The 16,292-nt window shown below is 45.9% G+C and overlaps 1 non-coding gene and 1 pseudogene across 1 annotated transcript; both read left to right on the plus strand.

Annotated features, from left to right (window-relative positions):
• The first annotated feature begins 51 nt into the window (after positions 1–51).
• Positions 52–240, plus strand: LOC136573945 (U2 spliceosomal RNA). Its single transcript, XR_010786145.1, has one exon. It is a non-coding gene; the product is annotated as a U2 spliceosomal RNA (small nuclear RNA).
• A 7,834-nt stretch (positions 241–8,074) lies between these two features.
• LOC136574134 (U2 spliceosomal RNA) lies at positions 8,075–8,280 on the plus strand (annotated as a pseudogene).
• The last annotated feature ends 8,012 nt before the right edge of the window (positions 8,281–16,292 follow it).

Below are 16,292 nucleotides of genomic sequence, written 5' to 3' on the forward strand. Positions count from 1 at the left end.
AAGCATTTTTAAAGCGTCTATGTAAATATATGTTGTGCAAATAAAAACACCCCCCCTTGTGGAGGGTTTGTCAACTTAAAAAAAAAATCTGTTCTTATCAGTTTAATATCTGATACGTCCCCTATCTGGGGACCATATATTAAATGGATTTTTAGAACAGGGAGCTGGAAAAAGAGCTTGCTCTGTCCACTCCACGCATTGACCTGGTATTGCAGTACCTCCAGGACCGGTGCACCCCCTTTCCTACAACAGTTTCCAAAAGCAGAAAAACAAAACCGACGAGCAAGAGGTGCAGCGCAGCTGTGGTGGCGGCGGCTGCTGCTACCACCACCCAAGCACTTTGATTGACACTCAGCCCGTCTGCTCGCAACATTGTATCCACTGAGCAGCTGCGTCTGCCAGAGTGTGCACAGCACAGGTCCAACTGGAAGCAAAACAACACACACACACACACACACACACACACCAGTTCATATGGCAGCCGCACTCTATAGTTCGTACCTACCGCTGCGCTAATAGCCAAGTTGGAAACATCGGGCAGGCACAGCGTATCCTGGCAGCCTGCGTCTGTATGCTCCACGTATTCGGGGTCATGGGTGTATGTGCAGGGGGCCCGGAGCCCCAGGGGGCCCATAAAGTCTCTCTTCCCCACATTGTAAACCAATGCTATCAATGAAGCTTTATAGTTTGGGGGCCCAGTTCCAGACTTTGTACTGGGGCTCCGCAGCTTCAAGTTACACCTCCGGATCAGGATAATGCTAGGCCATTCCAACCAGCCTGTGTGTGTGACCTGCAGTCGCTGGTAGTCGAAAAGCGGCCGGCCCCGGATGCGCGCTTCAGAGTGGACAGACAGCAGCGGACCCCCAATCACACAGGCCCAAGGCTTGCTATGTAGCACGGAATACCTCATTGGACTGCAGCACTCCACGCGGGCTGAGATACACGCTCCACGTGGGATGGGCAGTATTCGTCCATGAAGATCCAGGCCAACGTTTAGAGATGGAGCAACACTCGGGGAGCAAAGAACTCCAACGAACGGACGTCTACTTTACAAGGATGTATTGCTTTATTCAATGCATGGACACAGAAACAGTTCAACCGCTCGATTACAGACCGCAGTCAATACAGTAAAGAAAGAAATGTTTCTGTTTAATGTAAACTTGCATAGAGCTCGTTTGTCAGCCACTGACTGAATGCTGCTGCTGCATGTCTAAAACGTGGTCTGACGTTACATGCACCACCAGGGATAAGGCCTTGCCTATAAGCATTCCCCAGCTGGCAAAAACGGAACCTCCCTGCCTATTCCTCACCATGGAAGAACGGAACCTACCTTTTTTTTAAAAAAAGAAAGCCACAGCAGCAGCCAACTCGATTTTGGTAGGCCGCTGTCTCCCCCTTGTGTGCTGCATAAAAAATGCACTCCACTAAAAATAACAATGATCCACGAAATAGAGCGTATGGAGAGAATGAGGCTTCTAGATGAGCCGTCAGGCTATGATAAATTGTATCACACCTGGGCGATATGGATAGATGCCCGGAGCTCACCCCTATTTACCAAGTGGTTACAGACAGGGACATGTGAGTAACACGTTTAAACCACAATCGTAAAGAGAAACAACAATTCCGGAGCCCCCCCCCCCCCCTTTTGTTTTATTTTCTCTTTCTCCCGTGTCATAGATACCTACCCTCCCTTACCACTCCCCCCCCCCCTTACCCTCCCCTCATTCCCCAGTTTGTAGACCTTATAAAATATCACAGACAAACATGATATAGTTCAACTCGAAATTGATTTATTAAGTTTCATTGTCAAAGTTATTTTTACATTGCTTTGAGATAAGGCAAAAGTTTCCCCCCCTCCATGAAACCAATAAAACCTATATTGAATAAAATAAAAATGATGCAGTTACCGGTAGTTCTGCAGCTTCTTGGTGGAAATAAAGACCATCTCCCGTCTCCCAGCTGCAGCAGAGACTGACTAAAATGGCTGCCAAGCCCGGTATTAATGCTTCTAAATTGATGACATCACAATGGAGGGACATCAGCCTGCCATACACCTGGCTCATGACATCACAAAGGAGTGACATCGTCAGCCTTCCAAACACCTGGCTCAATTGCATACAGTATGTATGTATGTATGTATGTATGTATGTGAGTCTATCTATCTATCTTTATTAATTATGTAGAATATAGATAGGGATTATTTCTAAATGACAGATTTTGTAGATATAGATTAAAGATAGATTTAAGATTGTGTGTGTGTGTGTGTGTGTGTGTGTGTGTGTATGTATGTATGTATATATATATATATATATATAATGTGTGTATATATATAATGTGTATATATATATAATGTATATATGTAAAAAAAAATATAAAATCTGTAGTTATGTATGTATGGCGGGCAAAAAAGGCCTGCTGTATGTTGTTAAGTTCTTCGGATGACCATGCCGCTCTAATATTCTCCTTACTAGGGTCTACTAATGCTGGCCCAGGGGAAGGCAATAAAGCCCTATGGGGCCGAAGCCAATTTCCCTTATTTTAGGTAAAAGTTTCCATCCGTCCCCACTCGAAGAGATCCCTCCAACCGACCGACCGACGCACCTTCAGAGACAAACTAGTGCTTGCTTCTAGTGTCATCGCCGGCTTAACCATCCTTTGTAGGGAGCTGACGAGTCCTGCAGTAGCAGCAGCAGCAGCAGGCTCTGCAAGCCTAGGATGCGTGAGCACGGTGCAAGAGGAAGGACTGAGGGTGTGAGGCTGGGCGCGGTTGAGAAGGCGTGGGGCGGAGCTATGGAAAGTTTTACAAACTCTCCCAGCTGCCTGGGTGCATTGTGGGTGCGCCCAGAGTGCTGGCTGAGCGTGTTGCCTCAAGCCTTGGAAGTGGAGTTGGGCGGACCGGGCTACAGGTGAAACCCATTTCGGGTTATCGCTTCTCGGCCTTTTGGCTCAGATCAAGTGTAAGGCTCGGTCTGTGCTGGAGGAGCGATCTGGGTGCGCCCAGTTTTTTTGCTTGGAGCGGCATCTTTTTCCTGTGGTTTTTGGACCGACAGCTGACCCCTGAAAATGTTTGGCATGAAGAATTCCATACGCTTTGAAGTTGCGCCAGGAGATTACAACAAGAACACTGTCGTCTTTATCGTCAGAGATATTCTTCTGGAGAAGATGAAGGTTCCTAAAGCAACCATCTACAGCGTGCAGGACTTTCCACGGCAGGGTATGTACGATGTGACTTTTACAGAGGAACATATCTGCCTAAATGTTTATGAATGGCTCAGAAAGCACAAGGACATTGATTTGTTGGATGGAGTTAGGATCACTCCGTTGTTTGGCATCCACGAAAAGCCAGTCTTGGTGCATGTCTACAACCCCTTCACTGAGGTTGAACTAATTAAAAGCTTTTTAAGAAGATATTGCGACCAGGTGAGGGGTGGAGACAAGCAGATGAACATTTTAGGCATATTCAACTGCAAGTACAAGTTTTATTGCAGATTTAGACAGAGTGCAGACAGCATTGGAGGTGTGAAGCACCCACCGGCCAACTTCACAATTGCTGGACATAGAGGCTATTTGTCTTATCCGGGGCAACCCACTTACTGCCGCAATTGCTTTGAGTTTGGGCATGTAAAAACTGAATGCACGAAAGGGCAAGTATGCAGAAACTGCCAGGAAGAAGGTCATCACGCTGGTAATTGCCCGCAACCAAAGCGGTGTGACTTTTGTGGCTCTAGCGATCATATGTTTAAAGATTGCACTGCGAGCATAAGGCCCAGAATGGGAGGAGAGAGGGAAGAGGAGCCAGAGCAGGAGAGAGCTGGTAAATCTCCTGGCATACAGAGGAAGGTTGAAAACCCCAAAAGTGTGCAGGCTGAAGCTGCAGGGCCTGCTGAGGTATCTGGAGCCGTAGGGGCCCCAAAAGTGTCTGAGGTTCCAAAAACGTCTGGGACTGCAAAATTGTCTGAGGCCACAAAAACTGAAACTGCAAAAATATCTTGGGCTGCAGTGGCTGCTAAGGCACCTGTGGCTGCTAAAGCACCTGTGGAGGCTGGAGTGTCTGGAGCTGCTAGGGCGCCAGTGGTTGCTAAAGTGTCCAAAGCAACTAAAATGTCCAGAGCAACTAAAGCGCCGGTGGCAAGTAAAATGCCTGTAGTTTCCAAACCACCTGAGGCTGTTCAAGTGTCTGAGGCGGCAGAAATGCCTGAAGCTGTGGAGGTGTCTGAGACCCAGGTGTCTGAGATAATTAGACACCTGGAGGAAGTAATTGAAGGGGTGGAGAGTCCACTACATCCCTCAGACCCAGAGAACATTGCAAGCTTCTCCTCACCAGAGACTTCCCTGTGTAAGAGGGAGGGTGGTGGGGATTCTGAAAGCTCAAGTGATGAAGAGTTCGCAAAAGTGGTGGGGGACTCTGCTAAAAAACGAAAGTGTGAGATGAGTAAAGAAAAACCCATGGAAACCGGTGACCCGCTGGAAAAAGTGGCGCAGGACCTTGTCCTTACTACTGATAGTGGTGAAGACTTATAAATGAATCTTTGCATAGGGTACCCACCCTGATGTATTTAAGCAGCATGATGTATATGAGGATGTAATATGGGTTTTACCATTTGCTCACAAAATGTCCGGGTTTTTACCAGTAGGGCCAGGAGGACGGCCATACTGAGTTTTCTCAGACAGGAGAATGCGGATGTGTACTGTCTGCAAGAATGTGGGATTACTGGTGATATAAAACCTGATGAATGGCCTTGTGGGACATGTATATGGTCTGGTAGTAAGACAAACAGAAATGATGGGGTAGGCATATTGCTTAAGTCGGGGGAGGTGCAGTTAGACAGCTACACAGTAATTGAGGTGGGGAGGTGTCTGTCAGTGGTACTGATATATAAAAACACGAAGTTTTTGTTAGTTAATATTTATGCTCCCAGCAGTAAGAATGAGAGAAAACTTTTATTTGAAAAAATTAAATTGTTTATTCAGGGCAGAATGCCAGTAATTATAGTCGGTGATGTGAACTGCGACCTGGACAAGAAGGCGTTTGATTTGTCTGGGAAGGTTTTGTCAGAGATTGTTTCTGATTTTAGGTTGCAAGATATGCAGATTTTATGTAACGTTAAACCCAAATTATTTACGTACCATGCTGATAGAGGGGGCCTTCATTCCCGGCTGGACTATTGTTTTGTTTCAGAGAACATCATACCGTTAAGCTACCAACAAAAACCAGTTATTTTCTCGGATCATGAGTGTTTGCTGTGTGGTGTGGATGTGAATGTGAGAGGGGTACATGGGAGGGGGCTGTGGAAACTTAATATAAGTCATCTGGAGAGCGAGGATGTGAGAAAGGAGTATGAGTGTCTGTATAACAGGTGGTGTGAGAGGAAAAACAAGTTTGCTAATATTCTGCAGTGGTGGGATTGGGTAAAAAAGAAGACTAAAGCATATTTCAAGTCTTTGGGATATAAACTGGCAGCAAGAAGGCGGGAGGAGTACACAAAACTAAACACACGTCTAAGCTTTTTGGAGAGAATGAGAGAGAATGGTGTGGATGTGCAGGATGAGTTGGTGAGTGTGAGGAGAGAAATTAATAGGTACATGACAGAAAAAGGCAGAAGCATCATATATAGGGCCAAACTGGAGAAGATGGAGTATGGAGAGAAATGCTCTAGGTTTTTCTTTAAAAAAGTCTTTGCAAAGAAACCAACAATAGAGGTGGTGATGAAAGAGGATGGATGTGAGGTGAGTGGGGATGGTGTGAGTGAGGAAGTGGCTGCGTTCTATGAGGATCTGTATGCGGTGAAAGAGAGGGATGAGAGTTTGGAGAGTGAGGTGCTGAGTGTGCTAGAGAGTAAGCTTGGAGAGGGAGAGAGAGCATCTGTGATGAGAGACATATCTATGGATGAGGTGGAGAGAGTGGTACAAGGAATGGCTGTGAATAAGACGCCTGGTGAGGATGGGTTGCCTGTGGAATTCTATCGTCTGTTGTGGAAGGTGGTGGGAGTGGATGTGTGTGCGGTGTGTAAGTATATGTGGGAGAATGTGGAAGTGGCTGAGAGCATGCGTGGGGGTGTGATTGTGTTAATACCAAAAAAAGGAAGTTTGAAAAGTCTGAAAAATTGGAGGCCTATCACATTACTTAATTGTGATTACAAGATTTATGCGAAGATAGTGGCCAACAGAATGAGAGATGTGGTTGAATGTGTGGTGAGTGAAGAGCAGTTCTGTGCGGTGCCTGGTAGAAGAGTGCAAGAGAGTCTGGTGTTGTTGAGAGATGTGTTGTGGGATTGTAAGAGTAGAGAGAAGAGTGTGTATGTTGTATCGATAGATTTTGAAAAGGCGTATGATAGATTGTCTCATAGTTTTTTGTTTAGAGTGTTGTTACGAATGGGTTTCCCGAGTGATTTTGTGTGGAGAGTTCAGAGTTTGTATAAAGGAATGTATAGCAGAGTGTTGGTGAATGGGTGTGTGGGGAGAAAGGTGAGTGGATGTTCAGGGGTGCGGCAGGGCTGCCCGCTGTCCGCAGTCGCTTTTATTTGTGCGATTGAGCCATTGTTGTGCCTGTTGAGAAAAGATAAAGTTGTGAGAGGGATCCATATTCCAGGAAGTGGTGGGAAAGAGTTAAAAGTGTGTGCGTATATGGATGATGTGTGTGTGGTGTGCGAGTCAGAGAGTGCTGTGCGTAGAGTCAAGTTGTTAGCGTCTATTTTTTGTGGTGCGTCTGCTTTTAGAGTGAATTGGTCAAAGAGTGAATGTAAGGTGTTTGGGGAAGTAGGCGGAGTGAGAGATCTAGGTTTGAATGTAGTGTCTGGACCAATCAAAATTTTGGGGATCATGTTTAATGACTCTGTGGATGGTAAAGAGAGTTGGGAGGCAGCAAAGGAAAGAGTGGAGAAACGGTTGACCTTCTGGAGAATGAGAGATCTTAGTCTCCTGGGAAAAATAGTAGTAATAAAGAGTATTATCCTGCCTATCTTTTTGTATGTGGCAATGATCTTCCCGCCTGACTATATGAGGCTCAGGAGTTTAAATAGGATTCTATTAGTTTTTTTCTGGGGATCTAAGATGGAGCGCTTGAAAAGAGAGACTGTGGTGAAGAACTGGAGGAATGGTGGTATGAGTTTCCCGAACCTGGAAGTTTACTTTGGAGTGAATGGATTAGTTTTTTTGTTGGCTGTGATTGAGAGAGAGAGAAAGGTGTCGTGTATGATGAGATATTTGGCCGGGCGACTGTTTGTAAGGTTGAAGTGGTGTAAGAATGACTTGAGTAAGCCTGTTGCGTTCGTGGTTCCAAAGTGGTATGAGTGGATTGTAAAGTTTGTAGAGAAGTATGAGTTGAGTGAAGTGGAAGTGAGTATGCTCCGAAATAAACGTCTGCTTGTGAGAATGATTGAGAGTAGGGAAAGGGTGAGTGAGATAAATCTGGTTGGTGGAAGGAATGTGCAGAGAGTATGGGCGAAAGTGAGAATGGATGGAATGACTGGCAGACAGAAAGAAATCGTATGGCAGAGCTTGCATGGCGTACTACCTGTAAGAGAATTTCAGAGGAGCAGAGGTCTGATAGCAAGAGAGACCTGTCCTAGAGTCCAGTGTGGAGGCAGCGAGAGCATAGTCCACTTATTCTGGAATTGTGCATATGTCCAGAAAGTGGTGAAAAAATTAGGACCGCTCTGTAAAGAGTTAACAGGTATTTAGTTTCTATCCTTCGAGGTACTGATGTTTGGTCTAGGTACGAGTGATGGAGTGAAAGAAAGATTGTTGTGGTTGTTTTTGTCATGTGTGAAAGAAGTGCTGTGGGATGTGAGGAATGTGTATGTGTACAAAAGAGAAGAGCTGAGTGTGAATGCGAGTGTAAGAATGGTACTGGGAAAGTTATTTATATGCTACCTATGGGATAAGAGGAGGAGGGGGGTGGATGCGGAGGGCGTTTGGAAGGTGAAAAAGTGGATCCAACTTGTTAGATTGTAAATAGAATGCTTTTCTTTGTAATTTTGTTTTTGTTATTGTGAAAATTAAGAACAGTAATAAAGCCTGATGATGAAAGGGATGAACGTTGCAGTAAATATGCAATGACAGTTTACTTGAAAGTATAGTAAGTTTCAACCCAATCTGAGGGTTAAAAAAAAAAAAAAAAAAAAAAAATCTGTTCTTATCAGTTTAATATCTGATACGTCCCCTATCTGGGGACCATATATTAAATGGATTTTTAGAACAGGGAGCTGGAAAAAGAGCTTGCTCTGTCCACTCCACGCATTGACCTGGTATTGCAGTACCTCCAGGACCGGTGCACCCCCTTTCCTACAACAGTTTCCAAAAGCAGAAAAACAAAACCGACGAGCAAGAGGTGCAGCGCAGCTGTGGCGGCGGCTGCTGCTACCACCACCCAAGCACTTTGATTGACACTCAGCCCGTCTGCTCGCAACATTGTATCCACTGAGCAGCTGCGTCTGCCAGAGTGTGCACAGCACAGGTCCAACTGGAAGCAAAACAACACACACACACACACACACCAGTTCATATGGCAGCCGCACTCTATAGTTCGTACCTACCGCTGCTGTAATAGCCAAGTTGGAAACATCGGGCAGGCACAGCGTATCCTGGCAGCCTGCGTCTGTATGCTCCACGTATTCGGGTCATGGGTGTATGTGCAGGGGGCCCGGAGCCCCAGGGGGCCCATAAAGTCTCTCTTCCCCACATTGTAAACCAATGCTATCAATGAAGCTTTATAGTTTGGGGGCCCAGTTCCAGACTTTGTACTGGGGCCCCGCAGCTTCAAGTTACACCTCCGGATCAGGATAATGCTAGGCCATTCCAACCAGCCTGTGTGTGTGACCTGCAGTCGCTGGTAGTCGAAAAGCGTCCGGCCCCGGATGCGCGCTTCAGAGTGGACAGACAGCAGCGGACCCCCAATCACACAGGCCCAAGGCTTGCTATGTAGCACGGAATACCTCATTGGACTGCAGCACTCCACGCGGGCTGAGATACACGCTCCACGTGGGATGGGCAGTATTCGTCCATGAAGATCCAGGCCAACGCTTAGAGATGGAGCAACACTCGGGGAGCAAAGAACTCCAACGAACGGACGTCTACTTTACAAGGATGTATTGCTTTATTCAATGCATGGACACAGAAACAGTTCAACCGCTCGATTACAGACCGCAGTCAATACAGTAAAGAAAGAAATGTGTCTGTTTAATGTAAACTTGCATAGAGCTCGTTTGTCAGCCACTGACTGAATGCTGCTGCTGCATGTCTAAAACGTGGTCTGACGTTACATGCACCACCAGGGATAAGGCCTTGCCTATAAGCATTCCCCAGCTGGCAAAAACGGAACCTCCTTGCCTATTCCTCACCATGGAAGAACGGAACCTACCTTTTTTTTAAAAAAAGAAAGCCACAGCAGCAGCCAACTAGATTTTGGTAGGCCGCTGTCTCCCCCTTGTGTGCTGCATAAAAAATGCACTCCACTAAAAATAACAATGATCCACGAAATAGAGCGTATGGAGAGAATGAGGCTTCTAGATGAGCCGTCAGGCTATGATAAATTGGATCACACCTGGGCGATATGCATAGATGCCTGGAGCTCACCCCTATTTACCAAGTGGTTACAGACAGGGACATGTGAGTAACACGTTTAAACCACAATCGTAAAGAGAAACAACAATTCCGGAGCCCGCCCCCCCCCCCCCTTTTTGTTTTATTTTCTCTTTCTCCCGTGTCATAGATACCTACCCTCCCTTACCATTCCCCCCCCTTACCCTCCCCTCATTCCCCTGTTTGTAGACCTTATAAAATATCACAGACAAACATGATATAGTTCAACTCGAAATTGATTTATTAAGTTTCATTGTCAAAGTTATTTTTACATTGCTTTGAGATAAGGCAAAAGTTTCCCCCCCTCCATGAAACCAATAAAACCTATATTGAATAAAATAAAAATGATGCAGTTACCGGTAGTTCTGCAGCTTCTTGGTGGAAATAAAGACCATCTCCCGTCTCCCAGCTGCAGCAGAGACTGACTAAAATGGCTGCCAAGCCCGGTATTAATGCTTCTAAATTGATGACATCACAATGGAGTGACATCAGCCTGCCATACACCTGGCTCATGACATCACAAAGGAGTGACATTGTCAGCCTTCCAAACACCTGGCTCAATTGCATACAGTATGTATGTATGTATGTATGTATGTATGTGAGTCTATCTATCTATCTATCTTTATTAATTATGTAGAATATAGATATGGATTTTTTCTAAATTACAGATTTTGTAGATATAGATTAAAGATAGATTTAAGATTGTGTGTGTGTGTGTGTGTGTGTGTATATATATATATATATATATATATATATATATATATAATGTGTATATAAATATAATGTGTATATATATAATGTATATATGTAAAAAAAAATATAAAATCTGTAGTTATGTATGTATGGCGGGCAAAAAAGGCCTGCTGTATGTTTTTAAGTTCTTCGGATGACCATGCCGCTCTAATATTCTCCTTACTAGGGTCTACTAATGCTGGCCCAGGGGAAGGCAATAAAGCCCTATGGGGCCGAAGCCAATTTCCCTTATTTTAGGTAAAAAGTTTCCATCCGTCCCCACTCGAAATGCGGCCGGCCGAAGAGATCCCTCCAACCGACCGACCGACGCACCTTCAGAGACAAACTAGTGCTTGCTTCTAGTGTCATCGCCGGCTTAACCATCCTTTGTAGGGAGCTGACGAGTCCTGCAGTAGCAGCAGCAGCAGCAGGCTCTGCAAGCAAGCCTAGGATGCGTGAGCACGGTGCAAGAGGAAGGACTGAGGGTGTGAGGCTGGGCGCGGTTGAGAAGGCGTGGGGCGGGGCTATGGAAAGTTTTACAAACTCTCCCAGCTGCCTGGGTGCATTGTGGGTGCGCCCAGAGTGCTGGCTGAGCGTGTTGCCTCAAGCCTTGGAAGTGGAGTTGGGCGGACCGGGCTACAGGTGAAACCCGTTACGGGTTATCGCTTCTCGGCCTTTTGGCTAAGATCAAGTGTACCTGGTACAGGCGGTCTTAGTCAGAAGGTAACTCGGGTACCCCTCTCCTCTGCCTGGCGGGATCGCCCACTCCGGTGGGCTTCACCCGCCTGCTGCTATCGGGGAGAGGGATTAGTCCCAGGGTAAACGAGTCGCGATCCCCCTGCCTCTTCTGGTCTCCGGGCCAGAGGAGGGCGCTACTTTTGTTGTGTCACAAAAGCGGTTTTGTGACTTTTCCATTCTACAAACATGGGCGAAAGCCCACAAGAAATACCGGCATATGCGCGGATTAAGAACACAGTACGTGTCTCTTTTACGAATAGTGCGGATACACGTGGCCTGAGGTATGTGGTTGAGGACGTGCTACAAGGAGTATTTAATGTGCAAAAGAGAGAGATTCTAGCGATCCAAGACTACCCCAAGCGACGGATCTATGACGTTACCCTAACAGAAACTGGCATATTTCGAGATCTGGTGGCGGCCATCCCAGAGAAGAAAGATCCGAAGCTTGAGGGGGTCTTGCTGGTCGAGCACGTCCTCGACATAACTAAACTCGTGGTGATTAAGATGTATTCTCCTTACATTGACGTGAAAGAGGTTGAGGCTTTCCTATCACGATATTTTAAATCCGTCAGATGTATGGGAAAAATTATGAACGAGTTTGGTATCTGGACCTCAAAGTGGCGTTTCCAGGCCACGTGTATAAGTGACCCCAGTTGGCCGGGGGGAGTGATCTTACCGCCCGCGCGTTTTAAATTGGGCAAAGTGAATGGCGACCTGTACTTTGCGGGAATGCCCGACTTCTGCAGGGTTTGTTCAACATACGGTCACCAAAAAGAAAACTGTGCGAGTACTTGCAAGAAATGTGGGGGCACTGATCACGAGACCAGCGAGTGCAAAAAAGGCAAAGGTTGTTATTTCTGCGGCAGTGTTGGTCACCTCTACACGTTTTGCCCCCACAGAGCACAGAAGACGGAGCAGCAAGGGCGACCCGGACCGAAGGAGCAGCCAGGGCAGCCAGATGACCGGAATGCACCCCCCCAGGGAGAGGAACCTGAGGAGATGGAGGTCTCCAGTGGACCCCCCCAGACCGGTAAGGAGCAGCGGAGCATAAAGAGGAGGGTGAGTGACCGGCGGACAGGCTCTCCCTCCCGGGAAACCGGTGGAGGTGGTAGAGCCGGGGAAGCCGGTCCAGGCCCTCCCAAGATGCCCGCTCAAGCGGTGCCTGAGGTGGAGGACCCAGGGGGCACGGCGGCAGCAACACAAAAAAGGCGGAAAGGCTCAGGAGGCAGGCTCTATTCGGAGGTGGTGCAGGGGGGAACCCCGGAGATCCCGACGAAGTCGGAGGACCCGGGGAAAGTACCCCCTGCGGAGTCATCGCAGAAGGCCCCTCCCCCTCCCTGCCAGGAGGGGGCGCGGGGTGCCACCTCCGAGAGCACAGAGACATATGAGAGCCGAGTACCCACCCCAGCGGAGGGGACTGATGCAAGCACGGGAGCTGGCCCGCTAGCCCCCTTGGAGTTCCCAGTAGGAATCGAGTCAGTGTGGGACTTTACACAAATCCCTCTCTCGGGCACCGTAGGGGGTCCACTAAGCGAGGTAGGTTCCTCTCCAGCATCGACATTCACGATGGACTCGGATGCGGGGGGGTGTGAGAGTGTCAGCGAGGTCTTTGGCTTGCCCGGGGACTTCTGAGCAGAGACCCACACATTTCCTAGTCCCCCATGGCTGCTCTATCGGGACTCACGTTTAACGTCAGAAGTATCGAGAGCCACGTGAGGAGGGTCGCCCTCTTCAACTACCTGACGATTTTCGCTGCCTCCGTCTTTTTCCTGCAGGAGTGCGGGATCCCGCATAGAGCCCAGTACAAAAAATACCAAGAGGACTGGGTACATGGACCGTCGGTCTGGTCCGGCTCTAACGAGACCAGATCGGCGGGGGTCGCCATTCTTTTTAAAGGAAACGTTTTAATTGACGTTATTAACGAAATTTTACCAGGCAGAATTTTATTGGTCAAAGCTTTTATTAACGGAGTAAAGTGGCAGTTTTTAAATTTTTATGGTGCAACAGATAAGAACACCCGAGCAGAAATGTTAGAGATTTTACCCCTTTTTTTAAACGATTCAGATCCTCTGATTTTAGCAGGAGATTTTAATTGTATTTTAAAGGGGGAACGCCGGCTTTCAAGCTCAGTGAGCAGAAATTATGACAAAACCTCAGCCTTGCTAAAAAACATCATCTCAGACGCCAAGCTCACTGATGCTTACAAAAAATGCAACCCCAACGCATCAGAGGAAGCCGGCGTTACCTGGAGCAACAGACTGTGCAGCTCCAGGATCGATTTTATGTTCTGCTCTTACCAAGTACTGCCTTTTAGATGTGACCTTTTTACCAATGTTTTCTCGGATCATAAGCTTTTATATTTTAAAGTTGATTCAGTTTTAAAGAGAAAATCCGGTAAGAATGCCGGGAAGTTTAACGTGTCCCTTTTAGAAGATCCGCAGGTTTTATCTGATTTTATCACTTTTTATAAAGACTGCAGGCGAGTAAAAGATCCCAACACTCCCACCAGCCAGTGGTGGGAGAAGATGAAACTGAAAATAAAAACATTTTTTATTAAGGTTGGGATCGCTAAAGCTAAAGCAAAACGTACATTTTATTCTAATCTGAATACTCGCCTGCAGACCCTGTATAAGTTCAGAGAACATGACATAGAGGTGGACCACGAGATCATCGAGGTGAAGAAAGAGATTGCCCGGTGCCTGGAGCAGAGGGGAAAAGAAATTATATTCCGTTCGAAAGTGCAACACCTGGAGGAGAACGAGACCTGCTCCAGGTACTTCTTCAAGAAGATAAGAGACAAGCGGACAGTCCTCGATGATCTCGGTGGCACCAAGGACATACAGGGTATTTTAAAGAAAGTGTATGGTTTTTATGCGGATCTTTTTAATACTAAACCTGTTGACAGTGATTTTATGAATGACTCGTTGAAGGAGATCACTGACGTTTTAGATCCTGGTTCTCGTGAGATTTTACTAAGGGACATCACAGAACAGGAGATTTTAGACACTATTAAAAGTTTTAAACCAGGTAAGGTGCCTGGGCCCGATGGTATACCCATAGAGTTTTATATCACCTTTTTTGGTATTTTTAAGGATGACCTTTTCTCCCTTTTTACTGAGGTTTTTATGTCTAAAGCCCTCCCGGGGTCCTGGAAGAAGGGTGACGTGTCTCTTTTATACAAGAAAGGAGACAAGACGGACATCAAAAACTGGAGACCGATCACCCTTCTCAACAGCGACTACAAGATAATGGCAAAAATATGTGCAAACCGCCTCAAGACCGTAATAAGCAAAATTGTACACCCCAACCAGGTCTGTGGGGTGCCCGGGAGGGCAATATGGGAGAATCTTAACCTGATCAAAGATTGTATTAGCGACACAAAATCAAGAAGCGGAAAAATGGCAATTTTAACTATCGACTTTGAAAAAGCCTTTGACCGCGTGTCACATTTTTATCTTTTTAAGGTTTTAGAGAGAATGGGTATACCGGAAGGTTTTTTATTGTCTTTAAAAGCGTTTTACAACAACTGCACGAGTAGAATTTTAGTCAACGGTTTTAGGACACAGGAAGTGCTTTTAAACTCCGGGGTGAAGCAGGGGTGTCCCTTGTCCCCACTACTTTTTATATGCGCACTAGAGCCTCTTTTATGCACCATACGGCGGGACAAGCAGATCCGTGGGATCCCCCTGCCCGGCGGGGGGGGGGGGGGGGGGGGGGGATCGAGGCTAAAGTAGTGGGGTACATGGACGATGTGGCAATCCTCGGAACGGACACCCTGTCGATCCAGAAGGCTACTAGACAAATTGAGTTTTATTGCTGCGCCTCGGGTTTTAAAGTCAATTTTAACAAAAGTAGTGTTTTAAACATCGGGGACCTGCCATTGTCAGATGTCCCCATTCCTGTGTCCGACTCGGTGCAGATTTTAGGAGTCTCCTTCAACGAGGATAACAGAGGTCTTAACAGCTGGGACTTGGTGGCACAAAAGATAAACAAGAAAATCTGTATGTGGAGCATGCGGCAGCTGACCATGGAGGGGAAGGTTTTAATCACCAAATCTGTGATTTTACCGATTTTATTGTATCTGAGCTTAGTGTTTCCCCCTCCTGGCAGAGTTTTTAATAAAATTGTTAAAGCATGCTTCACATTTTTATGGAGCTCCAAGATGGAGAAACTAAGCAGGGAAATCGTGATGAAGCCGAAGGAGATGGGAGGAAAAGATTTCCCTGATTTTAAAGCCTTTTTATATACAAAGTATTTTAGTTTGTGTATTGGTGCTCTTTTCAAAAACCACTATTGGTCCTATTTTATCCAGTATAACACAGGCTATTTTATGAGGAGGAACAATTGGTTCAAGACGGTTTTAAATTCCCCTTACTCTTTTAATCTGCCCGGAGAATACAAGATTTTAGAGAAAATAGCGATTTTATATGATTTTACTGGCAAAAGCCCACAAGTTTTAATGAATAGTAAAGTCATTTTAAAGGATATTAAGAAAAGTGGTTTTTATGTTCAAGTAAGTAATTTTAACGAAAGACAAAGCAAAGAAACTTGGACCATGGTTAATTATTATATTTTTAATTCACAGAAAGATCTGGCCTGGAGCTGCGTCCATGACTGTCTTCCGTGCCGGGCATTCCAGCATCGTAGAGGTTTGACCAGCACTGCCACGTGCCCAAGACCAGGATGTGCAGGAGAAGAAACAACGACCCACCTGATGTGGACCTGCTACATTACAAAGAGAGTATGGACTAAGATATTGCCGCTACTGATTAAAATAACAGGACTTAAGAGACTAACATTAGATGCCGTCCTGTATGGATGCTTGGAATGCCCCACACGGACTCAGAAAATTATGGCATGGAAGATGGTCAATTCGGTCAAAGCAGCTCTATGGAAATCCAGAAACATTTTAGTTTTTAAACATGAAATTTTAACTGTGAAGGACATTTTAGCCATTACTCTTAATGAGATGCACCAATACTTTTTAGTGGATAAGAAAAATTTGCCAGTTTTAGCGAGAAAATGGCTTTTATCAGAATGGAGCTCCATAATATGATGCCACCAAGGGCCCTTTTATGTGATATTATCTTGTTCTGTATTTTTAACATGTATTTTATGTAGACGAATGTTTTAAATGGTATGTTTTAATGTGTTGTTTAATATGTTTTAATGTACTGTTTTTAACAATTGACAAAACGTCTATGTAAATATGTGTTGGACAAATAAAAACGCCCCCCATATGG

Source organism: Eleutherodactylus coqui, chromosome 7, assembly GCF_035609145.1.
Source record: "Eleutherodactylus coqui strain aEleCoq1 chromosome 7, aEleCoq1.hap1, whole genome shotgun sequence".
NCBI classification, from domain to species: Eukaryota; Metazoa; Chordata; class Amphibia; order Anura; family Eleutherodactylidae; genus Eleutherodactylus; species Eleutherodactylus coqui.